The sequence below is a fragment of the Chionomys nivalis genome, chromosome 3 (genome assembly GCF_950005125.1).
Source record: "Chionomys nivalis chromosome 3, mChiNiv1.1, whole genome shotgun sequence".
Taxonomy (NCBI): Eukaryota; Metazoa; Chordata; class Mammalia; order Rodentia; family Cricetidae; genus Chionomys; species Chionomys nivalis.
In genome coordinates this window covers 93735834-93742481 of record NC_080088.1, presented here as the reverse complement: position 1 = coordinate 93742481, position 6648 = coordinate 93735834, and positions in this window count along the sequence as shown.

The window sequence follows — 6648 nt, the reverse complement described above, 5'->3', positions numbered from 1 at the left end:
TGGTCCATCCCTCTTTCTGGTGGTAGCCACCTGGAGACATGGCTACTCCCGGGCGTTGAAGCCCTAGGACCTTCAAAGGTCCCCATGTGACCACCCAGACCCCCTCTGCCGCCCGACGGGGCCTCCGGGGCTCTGTGGCAGCCGGCTTGATTGCGCGGCCCGAGGATGATTTTCAAGGTGAAATTTCTAGTCCAGTTGAGTCACTTTCGTTCAAGGCAACGCACAAAATGTCATCCCCGCCCCGTTCCGCGGCAGCGTGCGTTCTCCGGTCGCATTTAAATTTACTCCACTTTCCCTCTCTGACACCTGTTTAAATCAATATCTTCCTCTCCAGGTCGCGGGGAGAATGTGCCCGGCTCTCCACACAGCGCTTCTCAAATCCACTAAAATCAACACAATAATTGAAATATTTTCAAGCTGATTACACCGCAGCCCGAGGCTAGCCTGGTTGCTAGGGGTGAGCTCCACGGTTGCTAGGGGGAGTAAATCACACCGCATTATTTGATTTTTGTTATAGATATGAAACCGCTACTCCCACGATTAAATGTCTCTCAGCCTAACACCTATGGGACCTGGGGAGAGAGGAGAGAGGGGCTCCAACCTTGACCCTGTCAAATAAATATCTCTAACTTTTTCCGTCCTCCGGCTTCCAGCCAAACCTGTCTACGGTTTGCTTTTTCTTCTCTTTCTTTTTTTTTTTTTTTTATTCTTCTTTCTTTCTTCATTCTTCTTTCTTCTCTTAACCCGACTTTAAATAACAAAGCTATGGGGACAAGGGGCTGAAGATAAGGAAGGCAGTAGCATCTGTTAATGGTTGTTCATGTAGGAGCCTCATGGCAGTGCCAGACTCTGGGTGGTGGTAGAGCTTGGTGGCAGCACCCCGTGATCCTCAGAACATTGGCCGCCTGGGTTCACTCCACCTCTGACTTGGCTCTGGCCAGGCTTGGTCCTTTGGGGGTGCTCATCCATGGTGGCCTGGGTTTGTTCTTCTCCCTCCCTCCCTCCCTCCCTCCCTCCCTCCCTCCCTCCCTCCCTCCCTCCCTCCCTCAATGATTTAGACCGAGGTCACAGCTTGGGTCTAGCAGGGTTCCATTGGCTAGGGGTTGGGTGTTGTGGAGTCTGTAAGTCCCAAGATGGAGGCATCAGCAGAAACAAATTCACACTGTCCAGGGAGGCTCAGAGGCCCAGGGGCGGATGTGTGTGTCAGAGGCCTGCTGAACCCCAATTGCTACTCTGGGTGATGATCAGTGATCCCAAGCACCCCATTTCCTCCCTCTCTGACTCTCCCAATGTAGCTCAGCTTCCATAGCCTAGCTGCTGTGTGGGGTCCTCAGGCTCGTCCCCAGCTTCCCCAGGCTGGCCCCTACTGGAAAAAGAGTGGGTGTCCCTGCCAGCCAGGGCCACCGCCTGCTGCGCTGTAAGTGCCGCTGTGTTCTCCGAGCCAGAGCCGCCTGTATGGCAGCAGGTGGGCGGGCGAGGCTGCCCTGCTGGGACCCGGCCAGCTGTTCTCATGAATGAATCTGAGTAAATTAACAAACACACACACAAACCTGTCACTTGCCTCATTCTTGATGACTCTAAGTGCTGGGCTGAGCTGCCCCACACGAGTAAGCTGGGGATAGCTCAGGGGAGGCTCAGCATGACACCCCCCCTCCTAGGAGCACCCGAGCTCCTGCCCAGAACCTGTCTGCTCCTCCTCCACCTCCTCAGCCTGTCCTTTGGGGGAGGGGAAGGTCACCATCACTGGATCAAATCCGTGCTGGATCCCTGGCTCCTGGGGGAGCCTTGCACCTGGAGGATGCTGCCTCCAGTTCTTGCTGCAGCCGCCCCTTGCAGAGCCCCCAAATCTGAGATCGTGCATCACTGTGACAGTATTCCATGATCTGTTAGTTCTGGTCTCTCCTCCTCCTCAATCTCCAACTCCTTTTTCTTCCTTATTTTTTGAGACACGGTTTCTCTGTGTAGCCCTGGCTGTCCTGGAACTCACTCTGTAGACCAGTATGGCCTCAAACTCACAGAGATCCACCTGCCTCTGCCTCCTGAGTGCTGAGATTAAAGGTGTGTGCCACCACCGCCCAGCAGTTCTGGTCACTTCTGTTTGAAGCTGTTGCAGATCAGAGGAGCCACTACTGAGCTAGGTGTCCTCTTTCTTGCCCCCGTCTCTCGCCACGGATGACGAAGCGCATCAACGTGTGCCCGGTACAGTAGTCTGGCCCGTGTTCCTGATAGTTGCGGTGGGAATCATTATTGCTCCCTGAAGAGGACAGAAAGGCTGGAGTGCCAGGGACCTCAGTCACAGAGCTGGAGAACTGAACCTGGATTTTCTCCTCGGGGCTCACAGGAGGTGGCACAAAGTCTTGCCCAGAACGGGCACCTTCGTGTCTACGAGCCTCGTCGCTACCCAGATGCCCCTTCTAATGCTCCCAGCACAGGTCACAAAGCCCGTCCAAGTCACTATACGGTGTCCCAGCTAAGGCCACAACCAGTCTTCTTGTTAAGACTCATCTTTGAGTCCATCCTACCTAAGAAACCTTGGCGGCACTTTCTTTAGCCCACAGTGGGAGCTATGTGGGCACCATGGGAGCTGAGGCAATGCACTCCTGAGGCTGGGCATGGATAGACCCTCGCAGGGGCATTGTGGACACCTTGCCCAGTCTCTGTCACAGAATGCTTCCCTGACTCTCCCTGGGAAGACAGGCGCTTGGGCTGCCTCCAGGTGCAGATGAAGAAACTGGAGTTCAGAGAAACTGTCACCTGTGCCTTTGACTGAGAACAGGGTGGAAGATGGGGTGGTGTGGGCCAGCCAGGGAGGGTGCAGCTTTGTGTATCTTAGCTTTGTTACCTGTGAGTGTGTTCTGGCATCTAGCCCTCTCTATGGGTAGGAATCCACCCTTAGCCCAGAAACAGGCTGGGTTCGGGGAGAGGCTCCAGGCTCAGAAGGAGGCAGGACCAACAGGGCAGGACAGCTCCATCTGTGAACCCACTCCAGAGTTGTCTTTCTTTGAATTTGCCCCCCAAATTTTCCAATAGACAAACCCAGGTGCAGGCTTAGAAATAGGTTTTCAAGCACCCATCTGATTAAAGAAGCTCAACCGATCTGGGCAGTGACAGACATCTGACATTCCAGTTTGCTTGAGGGTGAGGCAGGAAGATTGCCAGTTCAGGGCCAGCCTGGGTTACTTATGAAGACCCTACTTCAATTCTCACCACAGACAGACTTATCTGGAGAATACAGAAAAGTGTTATAAGGACAAGGAAGATGGTTCAGCAGCTAACAGCACTCATGGGATACACCTGACAACTTGAGTTTGATCCTGGGGATCCGTGTGGCAAAAGGAGAGCAGATACTCCTGCAAGCTGTCCTCTGACCCCCCTCATGCTGCAACACTCCCCTCAATAAAAACATATTAAAAATACTATTTATGAGCATCGGTGTTTGCCTGCATGCATATCTGTATGGTGGTGTTGGGTCCCCTGGAACTGGAGTTACAGACAGCTGTGTGCTGCCATGTGGGTGCTAGGAACTGAACCCAGGTCCTCTGGAAGAGCAGTCAGTGCTCTTAGCCACTGAGCCATCCCTCCAGCACCCGCCCCCCCAATAAAGACATTTTTAAAAGGAATAAAAGTATAACAAAACAAATTACACTTCCAGAACTATCTGTAGTTTGGACAAACTCAGAATGTCCCAGAATGGAGGAAACCAGCCTTGTCTGAAGTCCTGGAGTGTATGGGATGGAGGATGGTCCTTCCCTAGAGGCCCTGGTCTAGCAAACGGAAGCCCCTCCTGGGTCTTGAACAGACTTCTCTGGCAGGTCTCAGTTTCCCCTCAGTGGGTCCCCAGGTTCCAGAGTGATAAGAACATCCTGGGAATAGAACAAGCACTCACTTAATCATGCTGGTTGGCCTACTTTTGCTTTTAAATATTCATTCATTCATTCACATATGTGAACAAATGCAAGCCACAGCTCACCTGTGGTCAGAGAACAAACCAATGTGGGTCCCAGGGATCAAACTTAGATCTTCAGTCTTGGTGGTAAGTGTTTTTACCCACTGAGCATGTCCTCTAAAGTTCTGAGATGTGGGTCTGGGACTCTGTCAACTAGAGATCAAAGGGCCGTCCGCTGCTTGGGAAGACATCTCTTTCATGCCTGTCAGTCCTTGGAGGCCTGGTCATTACTACCACTTTGGGGACGCCAGCAAGACTCTTACCATCTGTCCCTGAAGGAAATGGCCACAGGTGGCTTGCTGTTGCAGTGGATAAAGAGCCAGTTCTGAGCCATTACTAGACTGACTCTCTCTCTCTCTCTCTCTCTCTCTCTCTCTCTCTCTCTCTTTCTGGGGGTGCTATCTCCTGGCTTGTGGAGAGAAGCCACTGGTTCACAGCTTGCATGGCCACTGATGTCCCTACAGATGACCTAGTGACTCTGAACGGCTTTGGGGGAGTTAGGGCCAAGTCCTGTATCATGACTCTTATTGTCTGTATTCTCTTCCACTGCAGTTATAGATTGCTTGCCAGGGGGTATCAACTCCAGGAAGCCTGAACTTTGGAAGGAGCCTCATGGTCCCAGGGCATCCGGTGTCTTTGCCCCTGAAGACTGGCCTTGTGTTCACATTCAAAGTAGTTGAGGGTTTGGGGGGTCCAGTAAGTTGGCTCTCAGGGAGCTTGGGGTCTGGTCATTGGCATCTGTGGGTGTCCATAGCAACTATGTTAAGCAGATAGGAACCCCCCCCCCCCGCCCCACAGTGTGCACCAGATCCCTGGGAGCTTGACCTCTGGGACCCTGTTTGGAAAACCTGGTCCCTCAAGCCCCAGGCATCCACCTTAGAAACGCCAGCTCCTGCGCAGGGTGGCAGGAGACTCCCATCCTCACCTTGTGCCCCCACCCGTCCCCACTAAGCCAACCCTGACCTTCCCAGCTGCAACCACCGTCTTCTAGGGGACTCTATGATGGCCTGCCTCTGACTTTAAGTCCATCCCCGCCCAGGCCTCCAGAAAGAGCACTCAGAACTGACTCCCAAGTCCTTGAGCCTTTCCCAAGGGACGGGAGAAGGCCCTGGAGTCCTATCCGACTGCCCGTTGGGCTGCGTTAACTCTCCCTGGCTGTTCAGCGGAGCCATCTGCCGCCAGGTCTGTGAGTCTCCCGGCAGAAGCTGCGGTGACAAGCCCTGGCTATGTCACCGCAGTTATCAACAGAACGCCACATCTGCCTACCCTGACACCAACAATGGTAGGCCATTTAGTCAGCCCCCCTCCCCTGGCCACGGACAACAGCTTCCCGTATTATATTTTCTTACTCAATTAGCACTATCGTCCTTCTGAAATGGAGGCCAATTTTCCCATAATGACATCATTGTTAGGGAAGTGGCGGCGGGGCTGGGCTGTCACCGGCTTGCTGGAGACAGGTCCGTCTCTCTCCACTAACCCTGACAGGGAAGGGACGGGGCCTGGGTGGGAAGGGAAGGGGCGGCCTATCCTCGGCCACCCCGTCACCTCCGACCACAGACATTGTTTCCGACAGTTCTCAGGAGCAGTGTGGCGGAAAATTGAGTCCAGATTCATTAGGGTTGCCAGTGTGCCGCTCAAGTCAGTTAAATTGATACATTTCCTAACGAAATTGAAGTGCTTTGTGCTGCCAGCGGAAAGCCGGGTGACCCGCCTCGGCCCGCTGAGCAGCCGAACGCGCTGACGGATCCATTAGGCGGCCCAGCCCCGGCCCTCTCCCTCCGTTCCCGGCCCCGGTGCTGTAAATCTCAGCCAATTTCAGCCCTAATCATCATTATAAACGCTTCCTCCCTTCCTCCCAATGCCCCTGCCCGCTCCTCTGCCTCCATCGCACACAGTCCCCAGTGTCACCAAGCCTTGAAAGCCTGCAGGATCAGCAGACCTGGTCTAGTTATGTGTGTGGTTCCTTAGACCCCTACACCCGCTGAACAGCTCCTAACTGGAGGAGGGACCGGTTCTAAAGACATTGGGTCCATTTCACAGATGGGGAAACTGAGGCGGGGCTAGGAGAGTGGGAAGGACCCCAGTGGAGAACTGGGGAGGTGACTCGTTGATACGGTGCTTGTTTAGTGTTCCTGAAGCCTGGAGATCGGGCTCAGTACCAAATAAACTGGGTGTGGTCATGTGTGCCTGTAGTCCCAGCACTCCTGAGCTGGAGGTAGGGAGATCAGAGGCCCAATGTCATCCTTAGCTACCAGTCAGTTTGAGGCCAGCCTGGGCTACACAAGCTCCTGTCTAAACAAACAAAAACCAAAGTAATAAAAAAAAATTCTTAAAAATTTAAAAAAGAACACAGCATATTTTTATTTGCTTGTGGAAACAGGGTCTCACTATGTAGTCCTGGCTGGCTTTAAACTCGCTCTGTAAACCAGGCTGGCCTCGAACTCACAGAGATCCTCCTGCTTCTGCCTCCCACTTGCTGGGATTAAAGGTATGCCCCATAATCGCCCAGCTCCAATTTTTTTTCCTTCTTTTTAAATGGAAATACATAGAGACTATCTATAAATGTCAGGTGGACACCATCAGGAAGTCATCCTCAGAGGGACGGACAGAATGTTCCAGAAGGCCCTTGGTTTTTCCTCCCCACGGTCAGTGTACTCTAAAAAGGTACCTGATGTTCCAACTTCTATCACAGGGTCCCATTA